The sequence below is a fragment of the Patagioenas fasciata genome, chromosome W (assembly GCF_037038585.1).
Source record: "Patagioenas fasciata isolate bPatFas1 chromosome W, bPatFas1.hap1, whole genome shotgun sequence".
Taxonomy (NCBI): domain Eukaryota; kingdom Metazoa; phylum Chordata; class Aves; order Columbiformes; family Columbidae; genus Patagioenas; species Patagioenas fasciata.
The window spans coordinates 61,654,426-61,672,260 of NC_092559.1; the positions used below are offsets into that span (position 1 = coordinate 61,654,426).

At 42.3% G+C, this 17,835-nt stretch overlaps 1 pseudogene; it reads right to left on the reverse strand.

Annotated features, from left to right (window-relative positions):
• The window catches only part of LOC136114557 (fibroblast growth factor 10-like), a 119,554-nt pseudogene that overhangs the window by 17,051 nt on the left and 84,668 nt on the right, over nucleotides 1-17,835 (reverse strand).

The following is a 17,835-nucleotide window of genomic DNA, read 5'->3' on the forward strand; positions in this document are numbered from 1 at the left end:
TGGATCCTCATTCTTCTTATGCTGTCGTACTCCAATAATCTCCTCAACTGATATCCGAACCTGTGTTTTTATGTTGTCGGAGTACTAAATAATTGTATAAACCTTGTTTCTAGTTAGTTTATTGGCTACACTTTTCTGGCTAGAATAAAGTCTGTTTTGGAACTTGTTGTCCACCTAAAACTGACTTTGGGGTGCCTCCATGACACAGATAAAAAAGGAGCCAAACTTCTTTCTGTAAAGACAACTTCTGCTGATACTGGAGACCACTCATCTCAGGGGAAGAATGAACCTCGATAGCTCTTCACACCTCTGCAGTAAGTATATGTGAAGCAGCCCTGTTGTGGATGGGAGATAGACAGAACACTTTGGCTACCAGAATAAAACTTTGTTGTGATTGGGAATATACTCAAAAGAATTTATGTGTAACACTGTCGAAATGGAATGATAATGTTTATGAGTGGACTCAAGTGAAACAGCATCTCCAGAGAATATTTTCAGCTGATGTGCAAGGCCTGGTTCAGGATTTAGCCAGTGCCCTGCAAAAACAATTGCATGATTTGCAAGAATTAACACTGCAAGACATAATGGATGACATTTTCTAATAGAGTAAAGTAGTTAGAACCAAAAACATGGGTTTCAGGCCTCAATCTGCATATATGGGTTTTTGTGGGAATTCTATGTGCTTGTGTAATATTTTTTCTTATAGTCCTTTGAATCATCTGGAGTGTAGTGACAGGACTCATCCTGGGGGGATGGGGTTGTCGCCAGCCTGGATAGAAGGTGAAGTCAAAGACAAAAGCGAAAAAAGGAATCCTATAAGAAGGTACCAGCCAATGAGCAATCGCTGACACGCGCGTGCAGAGCGCGTGGACAGTGCATGCAGCCAATCACGCTACTGTATAGCACATGCTGTAACCAATCATATTGTTGCAAGGCGCGTGGACAGGGCAGCTTTTGGTATAAAGCTAGCTCGGTCAGACAATGAAGTTGAATTCTGTCAACATCATATTGGTGCGTCAGGTTCTGTCTCTTGCATGGAAAGCAACACTGGAGAATGATACAGAATGTAAAGAAGAATAAAACCAGGGTACTTACTGCGCTCACTGTGAACCCAATGTTCAAAAACAAAAAAGGGGAAGATGTGGGAACAGCAGAACGTGCAGTTCCAGCTAAAGGGCCTTGGATAGCTTATACAGAAGTATGTTTTTTATGAGTGTAAGGAGTGATAGCCCAGGCCAGTGAGAATGATATCTCAGGCCAGAAAACTGCCCCCATATGTATGATGTGTGAATGTTGGGTCTGTGAATGAGTGGGTTGGAATGCTACCCACAAGATATGCATGGGAACGTGACTGAAAACAGTCACAACATGAGTGTGGTGTGTTTGGAATAACATTTTTTGAAAAAGCATCCTGTGTAACCTCTTGGTCAAGGCCTGTATCTGTAAACCTATAGAGAACTGTTAATAAAAGCTCAGCCTGGCTCATCTCTGCTCTGCTCTCGCTGCTAATAAGAACTCTGTGTCTGTGTGTCTCTGTCTGTGTCTGTATGAATCACTGTCATTGCTGCAGGGGGCTGCAGGTTTACCACAGGATTAAATTTTGATGAACAGGTAATTTCAGCTCTAATTAATAGTAATACACAGTCAACTGGGGTTTTCTGTAGGTAAGAGAGGGAACTGTGCCGACAACTGCAATCCATTTGGAAAACAAAAAGTACTTACAGAGTCATAGACCTTTCCTTTCTTGTTCATGGCTAATTAATAGTTTCTCTTAATGGACTTAACTACCGCAACTACAATTTCTACAGATGTTATCTCCAATATGCCTAAACAGAAAAGACCAAGTAATCTGAAAAATACTAAACCTCTAATATACAAAATATACAAAACTGACCAAACTTTGGCCATGTTCTCCAAGTCATTGCAAGAATATGCCCAAACATTGTTTCAACTAACGTTTCCTTTGTTAACTCTGCATTTTAAACCACATAAATACTGAAACAGCTGTATTCTTCATAGCATAGATTTTACTGAAATTTATCAAAAGAGACATCTGAGCCAAACCACTAAATTAAATCTATAGCATATGTCAATAAAATGTTAGATTTACCCCAATCTTCAAAAACAATGATGAAGTATTTATTCCCTGTAGGATAGTTAGATAAATTAAATCCCTTGGCTGCGCTGAGCTGATAGAAGTAATTTTTGGCAAGTGTGTTGACATTTTGGGATATAGTAAGACTAACCTTAATGGACACATTATCTTTGCCTTTCAGATAACAGAAACATTTTGCTGTGTTTGTAATAAATATGATTGCTTTCTTTAAAACAAACTCTTCCTGGGATATTGGATGGCTCAAGGGGTCAGTAAAGGGAGACAAAGCTTGTTATTTCTGTATTTTCTGCCCAAGAGCATACTGATTTGGGAGTAGTAGAAGTTACTACAACTTACATAGTGACATTAGAGATCCCTTTTCAGCTACTACTAGAGTAACTGGATGGCTATGTTGTTTGGGCATTGTGTCTTAATATAGGAGAAATATAGCTCCAACCAAATATCTTCTAAATGGTTTATCCAACCTTTCTTCTGATTTCTGAAGTAGCAGTAGTTAGAACAACAGTCCATCTGACTCAATGGTCATGACAGGTCTACTACTGGGGAAATTACAAGAGGGGAAAAAGTGTTGAGAAATTTTAAAAACATACTAGATCAAGCCAACAAACGATGTGATAAATAGATCATCTGGGAAAACACTGATGAGTTGCCAACTACTTAAAAAAAAAAAAGGAATCTGCAATAATTTACTCCTAAATCTGTTCTATGCTTTTTGTTTGAGTGAATGAGCCCAATTCAAGTTCAATATTAACCATTTAGCTTAAGTAGATGCACACCAAATGTAATGGATTATTTAGAGATATAAGATAGTATGATTTTTAGTGTACTCTTTGATTCATGTTTCTTGGTAGACTAGATTTGCTAAAATTTTAAGCTGTAAGGTCCTACTTGTATTTACCAAAAGTAACTGTAGACTACACTAAATGCCTGCAAGATAAAGCCCAACTTGCATTTTGCTGGGAAAAATGGAACTGATTGGGAAAACAACCATCCAAGGCTAATGCAGAGACATCAAAGACATCTGGAGAGTGGGCCCTATTTTTGCACTTTGCTGAGAAGAAAGGATTTATCCAGACAAAATGACACCTTCAAGGATATGGACCAAAACCAATGTCTACAACTGAACAAAACGAAGGCCCACGTGGAGTCAGGGAAAAAGGGTCCAATGGGAAGCAAAGGACCTGGTGATGAAATTTTGCTATTGGACTGGATCTTGGTGTGAATGGTCTGTAAAGACATAAGTTTGTAGTTTTCTATGCTTGGGCAGACCTCTGTGTAGCTACCCAGCTTGAGTAAGCCCTTCTGCTATTCTACTCCATTAAATTTTTTATATTCTGAAAATTTTGCTTCCTGGAAGTCTACTTTGCATGTGGTTATGGGTCTCCCCTGAAAGTTTGCCTTTGGAACTCTAAGTACAGGCTCCAGAGCGAACAGTTATCAGGGAAAGAAGAACCCTGAATGTTTGCGTCGTGACAGATATACACGTTGCCTGAGAGTTTGCCTCCGGAGCTTCAGAACACAGCCCCTGGAGCGAACAGTCCTCAGGGAGAGAAGACATCTGAAGATTTGCTTCGTGAACAAATACACGCTCCTGGAAAGAAGGTAAGCGATATTTGGTTTGGTATATCTCCCCCATGCAGTAAATAATAGAGCAAACCCGCCACCGAACTCTAAGGTCATGCTTCTCTTTAAAAAATCTAAACATTGTTCTGCAGCAAGCAGAACCCTAAATCACTCCCCCACAACACTTTCTTATAGGCTCCTTTTGAGTACTGAAAAACTGCAATAAGTTGTCCCAAAGCCTTCTCTTCTCCAGGCTGAAAAACCCCAACTCTCTCAGCCTTTCCTCATAGGAGAGGTGTTGCAGCCTTCTGATCATCTTGGTGGCCTCCTCTGGACCCTCTCCAACAGGCCCATGTACTGTGGGTTCCAGAGCTGGATGGAGTATTACAGGTGGGGTCTCACCAGAGCAGAGTAGAGGGGCAGAATCACTTCCCTTGGCCTGCTGGCCATGCTCCTTTTGATGCAGCCCAAGATATGATTGGCCTCCTGGGCTGCAAGCGCATGCTGCTGGCTCGTGTCCAATCTTTCATCCACCAGTACCCACAAGTCCTTTTTCTGCAGGGCTGCTCTCAATCCCTTCATCCCCCAGCCTGTATTGATACTGGGAATTGCTCCAACCCAGGTGCAGGACCTTGCACTTGGCCTTGTTGAACCTCATGAGATTTGCATGGGCCCACTTCTCAAGCTTGTCCTGGTCCCTCTGGATGGCATCTGTCAGATGAACAAGACACCGGAGGACGCTGCACATCACTGGATCTGAGACTGCAAACTCCATCACACATAAAGCGGAGCCATAAGGATGATGAAATCTTTCTCTCTCTCTTTCTTTCTTTCTTTCCCATACTTCTAATTTTTTTTGCTTTCCTTTGTATAAGTAACATAGTAACATAAGATCTACATCCCTGCATATGCCGCAAACTTTTTATGTTTACCAGTTGAACCTACGATAATGTAAATCCTTCTGCCACCAAATCATATACCATTTGGGCCAAGTTGCAAAATAAAAGACTTTTGTTTGTGGACCTTAAGTACTGTGTGTACTGTTTTTCAACCAAGGGGACCCACGAACCTGAGTCACTTCTCCCCCCACTCACATCTCTGGGCGGGACGTGACATCTTTTTGGCACAGCAGAGCAGGGTCCCCTTCTGTTGGAAGGTCCACTAGGAGTCTGTGGCAGTTGCACTTCCCCTCTCTGAGAACTTCTATGGCAGTTGTACATCCCTCTCTGAGAGCTGGAGCCTTCAATGGGGCAGTTAATAGCTCTTTTGCAGGACCCGGAATTGGCTGGACAGGGTTGTTAGCAGAGGAGGGGGGTGCAGAGAAGCTGAGAAGCTTCTGGAATGCCTATAGCCAGATCTGATCAGACTATAAAATGGGGTCCCCACTGAAGATTCCCTTTGTGTGGTCTTCTCAGAGCAGCAGGTCTGTGCCAGAGCCCTCCCCTTAGGCGGGAACGCCGCCTAAGGAAACTTCCTGGGACTGGGAGTGCCTCACCTCCTCGTTTGGGTCAGTGATAATTTAAGTCCTTGCTGATCAGACAAGTGTAGTCCTTGCCGAACCAGGCGAGTGTTTGGGTACCCAGGGCAGAGGGCTCTGGCTTTGTTTCTTGTGAGTGTGTGCATGCACATTATGGATCCTCATTATTCTCATTTGTTGCACCCCAATAATCTCCTCAACTGATATCTGAACCTTTATCTTATGTTATCGGAGTGCTAACTAATTTTGTAAACCCTGTTTTGGTCAGTTCGTTGGCTGTACTTTTGTGGCCAGAATAAAGTCTGTTTTGGGACTTGTTGTTCGCCTAAAACTAACTTTGGGGTCCCTCCGTGACAGAGTCACCAACTTTCTACCTCATAGAAAGAGGCAGGGGAAGTTGGGAAAGGATCTCTCAGCTATACAAGCCAGGAGAGATCCAGGGGGGTATGAAGTCTACCTCGAAAGAGGCAGAGAGAGTTGGGAGGTGACCTCTCAGCATTTTTACCGGGAGAGGTTCAAGCAGTGGTGAGCTATGGCGAACCGTGAAATGCCTGTTCTCGACTGCTTCCCTATCGCGGTTGAGATGGACAAAAGACATAGACCAAGTTCTTCCAGGATGAAAGTAGTAGATGCCATTTATTACCACAAGTGCATTTTTATACAGTTTTATCAATTCATGTGTCTCTTCACTACTGGTCACAAGCCACGGCAGTAACATCTCATTGGCTATTTCTACTATCATCAATGTTACTCTTTTACTCCCTTCTCTCTCATGGGTACATCCTTAATATCTCCAAATACTCCATTACTCCCATCTTTCTCATGGGTAGGCCTTAATATCTTCACGGCTAATTGCTGTTCCCATGCCGTCTGTCAGGGAATCCACGGATCCACCGTAGTCCCACAATTCCCCCTTTTTGCATTTGTGCTAAAAAAATTGCCTTCATTGTCCACTGCAGGGCCCTTTGCAGCAGAGAAATCATGCATGGCAACATTAGTAACACAACCACAGCAATCATCAAGACAATCAGTCCCATTTTCACTACTGATAACAGAAACCCTGAAAGCCCCCAATCACTAAACAATTTATTTAACAAATCCCTTCAAAATCTTCCTACCCATGTCCTTGAGCTAATAACAAAAAGTCTATTGCGGCTCTGTTCTGCAGCGTAGCATGTCTTACAGAATCTACATCTAACAAAAGTCCACTTAAAGCCTTAGAAGTTCTGTTAGTTTGCTTAGCTAGCCAACATCCTAATTTTTCTAAAGTATTTAAAGCTTTAGCTGTGCCAACACCAGGTACAAGAGATCCTAAAACCCTTAACCCTGATCCCCAAAAATCTACATTATCATCCCATTTTGACTCATAAACATGCAAAAAGTGTTTTTCCCATCTTGTTCTTCTGTGATCTATTATCATAGATACACTGGACATTAAGAGAGTTAATTGTCCCAAAATACACAGTCCTCCAACAGCATTAGAAGGAATTCCTGGCCAGGCTCTGTCTCCACAGATCAAGAATAAACCATGCAGGAGGTTTTGTGGTCGCTCTCCCACATTATCAACAGCACCCCTTGGACTCTTCTGTGAGGCATTACACCATCGAGTTTCATTTCTATAGTCACCAAGGGTAGAATTAACATTTTGCAGTTTTATCCATTTTTGTTCTCGTATATTGTTCTGACACTTTTCACAAACCAGCTGGATACAAGCGTCCATGGGCACAGATGACAGCAATTCCATTGCCTGTGGTTCAATATCTGTTTCTGGGAGGCAATTAATCCAAAGTGCCATGTTGGTATTATTACAGTTTGTTGCAATGCCTTTACACCAACCGCTATTTTGAAACAATAGTGTGATGCTGCTGTAGTCATCAAGGGGGATGCCAACCAAGTATGTGTGGAATGGGTTTTCCGGAGATGCCACAGCTAGGCATATAGAGTCCTGGTCAGTCATGTTGGTTAAAGTAATCCACATGTTAGTCTTTGTCTGTGCAGGCATCCAAAATGCAGCAGCTGCAGCAGTTATTGTCAGGAAGATAACATAGGTTTCGCATTTCGTGCTAGCAACCATTGCAACCCTTGATCTATAAAGACACACGCATAATCTTTTCCCCAGGTTATCAACTGATGTGGCCTTTTCCATTGACCACTAACTAGTGATTTGACCATAACTAATGTAGGTTCTTTCTGATTTAGCATGGTTTTGGGTCATACTTGCAAAGTGTTTCATCACAGTGCGAATTTGGGCTGCACCACTTAGATATAAATGATTCATCACATAAAATGCTTTTGACAATTGGTTTTGTGGTGTTTTCCCTACTTCTCCCCCCTTTTTGTTTCAAAAAAAAACCAAACAAAAAAACAAAAACAAAACAGTTCGGAATCAGATACTTGCATTCGACCTTGACTACGTACTCAGAATCACAAATCAAATTTAGAGGTTCCTCCTTAAAAAGCTCTAAGTAATGTAAAGCTGCGCCAAGTTCTGCTAATTGGGTTGAACCTTCAATAATTTTTACAGAATTATGCCAATTGTTATCTTCATGTCAGACCACTACAGCTTTATGAAACTTCCCAGAACCACCAACAAAAACTGTTCAAGTATGTAGGATCAGACCAGATACAACTGTGGTCTGTGACCTGATGTTAAAGACTTGCAGGTTCTGCATCAATTTACATTTAGGCATGCCAAAAACTGTGCTGTTAAAAAAATCAGCTAGTGCAATTTACAAGGACGTAGATTACAAATAAAAAAAAATGAAAATTAAATTTCGCAAATAGTACATATATGACAAAAGGATCATGGCCTATTAAGACTTATATTCATTCCCTGCATTTCTTGGTCAGAGTAACAATCGGTATATCAGTCTGTTAGCAATTTCATCATACTGTCCCACAGTAGCCACAGGTTGTTTCTATGTTGTAGCTAGAAACAGACAAATCTGCAAGTCCAGTTGAATGCAGTTAGCTTGTAAGATTGTCATAAATTTATTAAAGTTTCCAACTCCATTTCAGCTGTCATAATTATTGGATATTGTTTTCCCTTACCAGATCTGTCACGGAGGCACCCCGAGGTTAGTTTAAGGGACAACAGGGTCCAAAACAACGTTTATTAAACCGGTGAGAAACAGGGTTTTAGCACTCCAAAAGTGACTTAAATACAGGTTCAGATATCAGTTGAGGAAAATTATTAAGGGGCAGCAACTAATACAACAGGTGGTCCACAGAGTGCATGCCCATGGCATCACCCAAAACAACGCCGAAGCCGCCCCTGAGTCCAGGAGGAATACACACTTGCCTAAACACGGTGTGGGATTATTTTAAAGAGATACATGTACTCGTAGTGAGTACAGAAAGTGTACACTCGCGATTGTGCAAGGGTAAATTTATAATACACTTGCAATCCTGCAAGGTGCCCCTGAAGCCTCCAAACATCCCCCACACTGGCCGCAGATGCCCAGCGGCTCACTGGCGCCTCGGCACTCCCTCCTCCTAATGGCCCTGGCCAGGGTGCTCTGGGGCCAAACAAAAGAAACTGTTAGCCTCAAACAGAAGAGAGAGAGGGAGATGTGCCTACTCCTTCCATACTGAAGGAGGGAAGGGGAGAGAGGGGGGGTTTGACTCCTGCCACAAAATCGAAGCCCTGTTTCAGTTCTGTCAGTGTAGTGTTTGCTTTATCGAAACATTGGCTGTTAATACTAGTAGAAATACAGTGTTAGAAATTTCCTTGGAGATTTCTCACTTGTAGCAAGCAGATCTACACCATCCAAGCAGCTTTTTGTAGGACATGCAACTAAACAGAATTCTCAGAAAATGTTATTTGAACTTACAATTTACTTAACAAATCTTGACCCAAGAGAGGTATAGGGCTGTCGAGGGTTTAGATTGTGGGGTGACAATCAAACCCTGGCAGATGTACTGTTAACCTCCTCTCCCCCCCACTTCCCCCCTTTGCCGTTCCCTCTCCCCACTTCCCACTAAGGACAGGCGATCGGGAGGGAAAGAAGGACAGAATTGGAAAAATTGAAGATGTTTTACTAATACTACTAATAAGAATAGAGAAAATAATACAAAATATACAAAACTAATCTTGTAAGTCTCAGCAACTGCAGAGCCAGCACCCAAAGTCCTGGATTAGACTCTGTAGCCAACCCGAACTGGATTCAGTCTGTCACTAGGCCTCAGTTCGCAGGGACAACCAGCAAGGTCCTCTCCTAATGTCAGCCATGAGGAAAAAAGGGAAAGAAAAGGGAAAAAGGGACGAGATCCTCGTGATCTCCCACTTTTATATGAAGTATTCACGTGAATGGAATGTTATACACAGTTGGTCAGTCTCTTGGTCATCGGTTTCTCGTTGCCCCTCTCGCGAGATATCCATCCGTACTTATCAGGAAGTCTGCATTCCATTGCTAGGTTTACCAAAACATGTGTCTGGTTCCCCAGGAAAATGCAGCTAATATGAAGGCTTTAGCTGACAGGCAAAATTCACTAAAAGAGAAACTTGTTTTTTAACAAAACCAGGACAAGGGCTTTCTGGCAACTACAAGAATTCATATGGTAAAACTTTGTTCCAAATTTGACATTCCACTGGTCTCAAAAAACGGCCTTTCTCTCATTGTCTCCCATGATCTCAAAAACTAGCACGGTGAATTTACTAAAAGTATCTTACAACTAGTTACCACAGAATAAGTCTATTAAATTTTTTTTTGGTTTAATTTCCCCCTAAAGATGACCACTGTGAAAAGACTGACTTTAGCAAGTACGTAAAATGATGAGCTCTTTCCCCAGATGTGCCAGAAACTAAGGAACAAGACTGAAGTAAAAAGAAACAGCACCAACAACCCCTGATTCAAAGCCGAGAAGCAACGCAGTGCCACAACAAGGATGGATGACAATACTCCAAGAAAAAAAAGACAGAGCGGGGTAAATAAAGCCCCCCTTTCTCTGCTTAGTAGCAGGCAACCAGGTTTATCTTTTTTTTTTTTTTTTCTTTCTCTTCTTGCCACAGTTTAGATATAGCCAAGGCCATGCAGGTGGCGTAATCGCTGGTACAAAGTGGGAGGCTCTGGCAAACTCCTCAGTTACAATGACCTGAGTTTATCTTGCAGCTTGACACAGGCCTGACATTTATATTCAAACTGTACAACACAGGCCTGGGATATTTTGCTTTTTTCTTTTTCCATTTCATTCCAACCATAATACACTTTATATGCAATTCCAAGTAGCTCAGCAATAGTTACATTCCTTAGTTCTGTTTACCTTTTGCAATTTACAGATGTCAAAAACCAGCATATTAAACATCAATCCATTATTCCATTTTCTTAGATCCAAACCAGTTCATATTCTAGCAAGTTTTAAATACAACCTCATACAATACCAAGTTCACATCCATCATAGCATTTAGGGTTTGTTTTATTTCTGGTTTTGGTTTGGTTTGTTTTTTTTGTTTTGTTTTGTGTGTGTGTGTGGTTTGTTTGTTTGTTTGGTTTTTTTTTTCAATGCAAATCAGAGCTTAACAATTTAAATTCTTTTCTGGTCTCACGATTAGGAAATTAACTTACAGTACCGTACTTCACCCATTTTTTTACAAAGTTCTACAGAACAACATTAATTGCAATACAGCACTAAAACCCAGAATTCCACATTTAAGCCACATTCGAGTACAATATCATTTCAAGTTTTCTTTAAACAGAATATTTCCCCAAAAACTACTCTAATGTGTAAGGATGCATCCTAAGGGGGAACAAGGTGGAATTTTAGCAGTGGAACTGGTTCCCATTTCGTAATTATCTCCCCAAACAAAATTCTTTTGGTATCAAATGTATATATATGCAAACTAAAATACTGAGATCAGATATGAAAACCAAGTACCAAGTTCAAATATGCAGATGGATCACAGTTACACTTAATCAAGACAATATCTCAATTTTTGCATTGCACCTTTTAACTGCTTACTGCTCAGCTAGGTGGAGGCATCACTGGGTTTCTCCGACAAAACAGGTCAGCGCGCACTGGAGCCCAACCATCACTTGCCCCCCCACCGCCGCAGCAAGCTGGACTGGGCAAGGCTTTTATCAGTGTCTCATCTGGTACGCTATGACTGTTATCCCAAAACCAGGATTCTTTACCTACTGTACATACAAAAGAGACAAATTTAGTACACCAAGAGGAGACACAGCCTATCACAGAGTCTGAATAGCGGAATAAAGCTAGCATGCTGAATGCCTTCTTTGTTTGCTGAATGCCTTATTTGTCTCTGTCTACTCTGCTGGAGGCTGTCCTGGGGAACCCTGTACCCCTGAGACCCCAGATGAAGCCAGATCAATGGAGGAGTTTGCTTTAGTCGATGAGGACTGGGTTAGGGAGCAATTAAATAGTCTGGACATCCATAAATCCATGGGTCCAGATGGGATGCATCCGCGGGTGCTGAGGGAGCTGGTTGAAGTCATTGCTGGACCGCTCTCCATCATTTTTGCCAAGTCTTGGGAAACGGGAGAGGTGCCCGAGGACTGGAGGAAAGCAAATGTCACTCCGGTCTTCAAAAAGGGCAAGAAGGAGGACCCGGGTAATTATAGACCGGTCAGCCTCACCTCTGTCCCTGGGAAAGTAATGGAACAGCTTGTCCTTGGTGTCATCTCAAGACATATCAGGGATAAGAGGGTCATTAGGGGCAGTCAGCATGGCTTTACCAAGGGTAAGTCATGCTTGACCAACCTCATAGCCTTTTATGAGAATGTAACAAGGTGGATGGATGATGGCAGAGCGGTGGATGTGGTCTACCTTGACTTCAGTAAAGCCTTTGACACAGTCTCTCACAGCATCCTCACAGCTAAGTTGAGGAGGTGTGGTCTAGACAATAGAGTAGTGAGGTAGGTTGCAAACTGGCTTAAAGAGAGAAGCCAGAGAATGGTGGTCAATGGTGCGGAGTCCAGTTGGAGGCCAGTATCCAGTGGAGTGCCTCAGGGGTCAGTACTGGGGCCAATATTATTCAATATATTCATTAACGATTTAGATGAGGGAATTGAGTGTACTATCAGCAAGTTTGCTGATGACACCAAGCTGGGAGGAGTGGCTGACATGCCAGAAGGCTGTGCTGTCATCCAGCGGGACCTGGACAGGCTGGAGAGTTGGGCGGGAAATAACCTGATGAAATTTAACAAGGGAAAGTGTAGAGTCCTGCATCTGGGCAGGAACAACCCCAGGTTCCAGTATAGGTTGGGAAATTACATATTAGAGAGCAGTGTAGGGGAAAGGGACCTGGGGGTCCTGGTGGACAACAGGATGACCATGAGCCAGCACTGTGCCCTTGTGGTCAGGAAGGCCAATGGCATCCTAGGGTGTATTACAAGGAGGGTGGTCAGTAGATCGAGAGAGGTCCTCCTTCCCCTCTACTCCGCCCTGATGAGACCCCATCTGGAATATTGTGTCCAGTTCTGGGCCCCTCAGTTCAAGAAGGACAGGGAACTGCTGGAGAGGGTCCAGCGTAGGGCAACAAAGATGATTAAGGGAGTGGAGCACCTCCCTTATGAAGAAAGGCTGTGGGAGCTGAGTCTCTTTAGTTTGGAGAAGAGGAGACTGAGGGGTGACCTTATTAATGTTTATAAATATATAAAGGGTGAGTGCCACGAGGATGGAGCCAGGCTCTTCTCAGTGGCAAACAATGATAGGACAAGGAGTAATGGGATCAAGCTGGAACACAAGAGATTCCACTTAAATTTGAGAAAGAACTTCTTCTCAGTGAGGGTGACAGAGCACTGGAACAGGCTGCCCAGGGAGGTTGTGGATTCTCCTTCCCTGGAGACATTCAAAGCCCATCTGGACACATTCCTGTGCTACCTCACCTAGGCGTTCCTGCTCCAGCAGGGGGATTGGACTATATGATCTTTTGAGGTCCCTTCCAATCCCAAACATACTGTGATACTGTGATGCTAGAAAGAAAAGTAACAGCTACTACACACAAAATTTTACCATCACATTCACGCAGTAAAGAACTAAATTACTCATGATCTTCTGTATTATCACAAAATGCACATTTTGAGTCCATGGATTCTCATGATTTAACACTTTGTGAACTCACCGTACCACACAACAAAGGCCTACTAAAACTGCAACATGCTTAAACAGATACCCACAAAGAAAACAGGTTAATGAGGAAAGCATCTTGCAGACTTCAGCAAGTTTACTGTGACCTGTGTGTTATCAGTTAACTCTCTCTCAGCTTGTTGAGGTTCAATCCGTTCCACCTGTAAAACTGTCTATAGTGATCTAATGATCTCTTGTAGAGATTTATTTTGTCTTGCTTTTCTCGCCTTAAAAACAACATTAATTGCAACAAAATATTATACTTCAAGATTCTATCCTCCAGTCACTTTTCCCAATCATCTAACTGACACAGTAGCCACCACTTCCTTTCTCATATTTCCAAGTGCTTTCCTATGTTTTAAAACACCTCCCAATATGGATTTCTTAGGAATACGACTGAAAACAGTCATTTCCGACCCCATCTCATAAGTGAAGAGCATGAGAAGAGGGAGGAGGGGGAAGCACAGGGCTGCTTGCAGTGCAAGTGGGAAAAGTGGGGAGAAGGTTTTATGGCGTACTTATACCACAAAGAAACAATTCTAACAACAAACAGTAAAACAATTAACTCACATTCCTGACAAGCTGCTTTATTTTCAGAGAGGCAATACACAGAAGCACATAATATGTACTGTAAAACTCGCAGATAACATGTTGATAGCAAACATTAGCCATCTCTACTGCTAATTTCAACACCAGTGCTTCCTTAACTTCTGAGTTTTCAACCTGCTTATTGATGGCCTCTTGAAGGTGGTCAATAGATTGCATGTAATGCTCTATTGGACCCTGATAATAGTTGTAAATGATTTGGCTGCTTTGTCGGTTTCCGGCACCTTTATCATAGCTTGATATGCAAGGTGTGCTGACTGCCTCAGGATTTCAGAAACTTACCTGTAGCGGTTGAGACGGACAAAAGACATAGACCAAGTTCTTCCAGGATGAAAGTAGTAGATGCCATTTATTGCCACAAGTGCATTTTTATACAGTTTTGCCAATTCATGTGTCTCTTCACTATTGGTTACAAGTTACAGCAGTAACATCTCATTGGCTAATTTTGCTATCATCAATGTTACTCTTTTACTCCCTTTTCTCTCACGGGTACATCATTAACATCTCCGGATACTCCTTTACTCCCATCTTTCTCACAGGTAGGCCTTAATATCTTCAAGGTTAATTTCTGTTCCCATGCCTTCTATCAGGGAATCCACAGACCTATCGTAGTCCCACACTTCCCCATTTTTGAGGAACTGGAGGAGTACAAAGCATGTCCTTTTCTATTCAAAACGGTTTGGGCTGATAGTAACTGGAATGATCCAGAAGTGGTGGCAGAAAGAATTACTAAACTTGCTAAAAAGAAAAAAAACTGTGGCGGGGAAAGGGAAAAACCACATTGTGCTCAGTCCTAGGAGTGGCCCTGGTGGCCCCTCAAAGCACCAGGCACATGGACAAACAAACCAAGAAAGAAACAGTAAAGGTCCTACAGGACCAGTTAGCTGCAGAATGCAGTACCATTCAGCGGCTCCTTGCAGCTCTGTCAGATGCATTAGACCGGGAGAAAATCTTAGTGTCTGAACTGGAAGAATATAAGTGGGTAAAAAAATTACCAGACAAATCTTGATTCCGTTCCAGACAGTGAGCCCAGTTTTACCAGCCCAGCATAAGCAGCTGAGGAACAGGGTTTTAAACTCCTGTATCCACCTAAAGAATTGGAAATTACCTGGGAAGTATCTCATCCAGAGAATGAGGAGGCAACAATGAGGCCCCTCATTAAACCTGAATCTACTGATAACAGCCTGGTGTGCTCCTCACTGCTAATGATCAAAGAGAGTCACCTATTGGGCGGTGAAGCTGGACCCTTTAGAAAGGGGAGACCCAGTATGTATTGAAACCCCTGTTAGCAATCAGGACACTTAACCATTGATTCATTTACTACGATTTGATTGGTAATTAGGCAGATGTGACAGTTCGAGTTGTGCTTCTTCATAAGCTGGAGGGTTATCAAATATAGGATTAACATAATTCCTACTCAGGACACTGAAAATGCGATTATTCCTAGCACTTGTTTGACTAATTACACGCTTAATACCTACATGCAATAAGCAAAGAAGTACAATCACAATTGCAAGTACAACTACGCTTTCTAGTAGTGAATGTACCCATCCTCCCAAATTTAAACCAAATGTATTCAACAGAGCTCCTATCCAGCTCTGTTCTGCATCCTGCTTTTCTTTTTGCAGCTCCATCTCTGTTTGGGTCAGTTGGGAAATGTCCTTCTCAACCTCTGAAGTTACGTCTGGAATATAGATGCAGCAACGATCAATTCTGTCTTTCAAATACCCACAGACACCATTTTCTTTCAATAACATTATGTCAAGTGCCATCCTATTCTGCAAGGTCATTTTAGTCGTAGCCTGTAATTGTATATTAAGTTCCCGAAAACCTTTCTTAGTTATTCTAGGCAATCGATCCATTTGCCTGATCAATTTATCAATCATTTATCTATTCCTATAGGCTGAAATTGGTGCAAAGAAAGATTCTAGTGCCCAGACGAATTTAACACTGCTTGATGGTTCGTGCCACACATCGTCTTCATCTATCTCTTGTTTGTGCCTAACATGTAGAAGTTCTTGCCTATTTTTCAAGGGTGACTTTTTCCAAATGGGACATAGGGTTGGCAGTCCCAAAGTAATTTCCCTTACTGGTTGTATGGGGATATAGCGGAAGATTTGGCGAGGAGGTTAGTTAAATGTAAATACGCTCAAGTGACTTGCACCTGTCTGTAGAAAAAGCACACACATCACACTAATTGTCTTACTGACCTTGTGTGCTTGATGAGTAGAAGCTCTGTGTTAGATAACATAGGCCTGGGAGAAACTCTGGGCACCTTATCACTGTGTCTGAGATTCCTGCTTTGTTGTGAGAAAGAGCGGGAGGCTGCGCCTGCCTGAAGCCTTGAAATACAGGCGAGCTCAGCAGGCCCAGCGATCTTCCAGCAGGGCTGAACTGACCAGCGCCTGCGTCCCCGTTTGTGTCACCTCTGCCTGGGAGCTTAGGTGTGGGTTCGGATATCCCCCAGTAGAGAGGTAACTAAAATAAAACTTGCTCTTTGCAAATGCATCCGTGGCCTCTGGCTCTTCTTGCGATGTGCCTGCGTATGTGCACACACTGGTCCTGCTATTGGTAAATGTGTTGTCCAGGTCCCATCACTTAAGGCCCAAACTAGATGTCCCACACTACCTATAGTGCCTCTGCAATCAATTCTATCTCCATCGATGCCTATCTTGGTTGCTTCCTTTGGATCCAACTGTTTCTGACAAATGCAACCCGCAATTACTGCAACTTTAACGATGGACAAAGGTATCTCTTTCATATCTGTCTGGCAGGTTTATTACTCGTGAACAATTCCACCATGGTACTGTCATTCCTCCTGTTACATTGGACCACCGTACACACCATGGAATTGCTTCACTATATTGATATTGTTGTACAATACTCAATGTCCACATGTTACTCCATGATTCAGTTATATTTTTGTTATCCTGATCTTTGCATTCCCAATAGGCTCGTTCAGCCTTTTGGTTTACTATTTTGGTAGTCCACTTGTCATAGTAACACCAACCTACATTGTGGAATCGCCCTATTTTAACATATTTTGCCCCAGGTAATTTATCACACTCTTCTCTAGGTCCCACCCAGCTCTCTGGCTTCTTTATCCTTTGTTCGGTATGGACCTCTTCTATTCTAGTACAGGATTCACATGCTATTTTACCTGTTCTATTTATTTCTGGTAAAGTGGTAGATATTATTCCCCACTGTACTGGGTCTTCAGCTGATTTTGGAATGGGAAGGCAAGCAGTGATGCTACTGGCATTTTGAATCAGTGCGAAATCTCGAATTAGTCCTATCATCAGATTCTCTGCCTGATTCTGTACACTTTGTACTACCTGTGGTATCTGGGTACTTTCCTTATTATCTACTGCTCTTCGTGGCCTATTTTGTAATTCTATTCGAATAGTCTCATTTTTGTAATTATAAATTTTCCATGCGTCAGGCGGGCTTTCCCACTGTTTATCAAAGGCCTTGTGGAATAGAGTGGCACTTCCCCCTCCAATTTTCAAAAGTACAAACACTCTAACCAAAATCAAAGCTTGGTAATGTAAACCAGACATTACTGCAATGTAATCTTGAGTGTGGTAGGACCCACTATTTGTGATTGCCACAGCCTTGGGACTCTTTTCACTCGGGTGTAATGTATCCAGGAGTCTATTCCAGCAACCTTAATTGCGGTAAATTTAGTTAAGAGTACTTGATAGGGTCTGTCCCAACGTTCTTTTAAAGGTTCTTCATTCCAAGTTCTTATATACACCGTGTCTCCAGGCTCTACATCATGTACTGGATTCTCAAGCGCTAGTGGGTGATTCCACACTAGTGCGGATCTGAGTTGATTCAGTTTCCTACCAAGAGACAACACATAACTGTACAAATCCTGATTACCTTTTACATGTACACTTGGATTTGGGTTAGGTGCTTCACATGACTTGCCATACAGAATCTCGTATGGACTTACTGGCATTCCACTCCTAGGTTTAATCCTAAT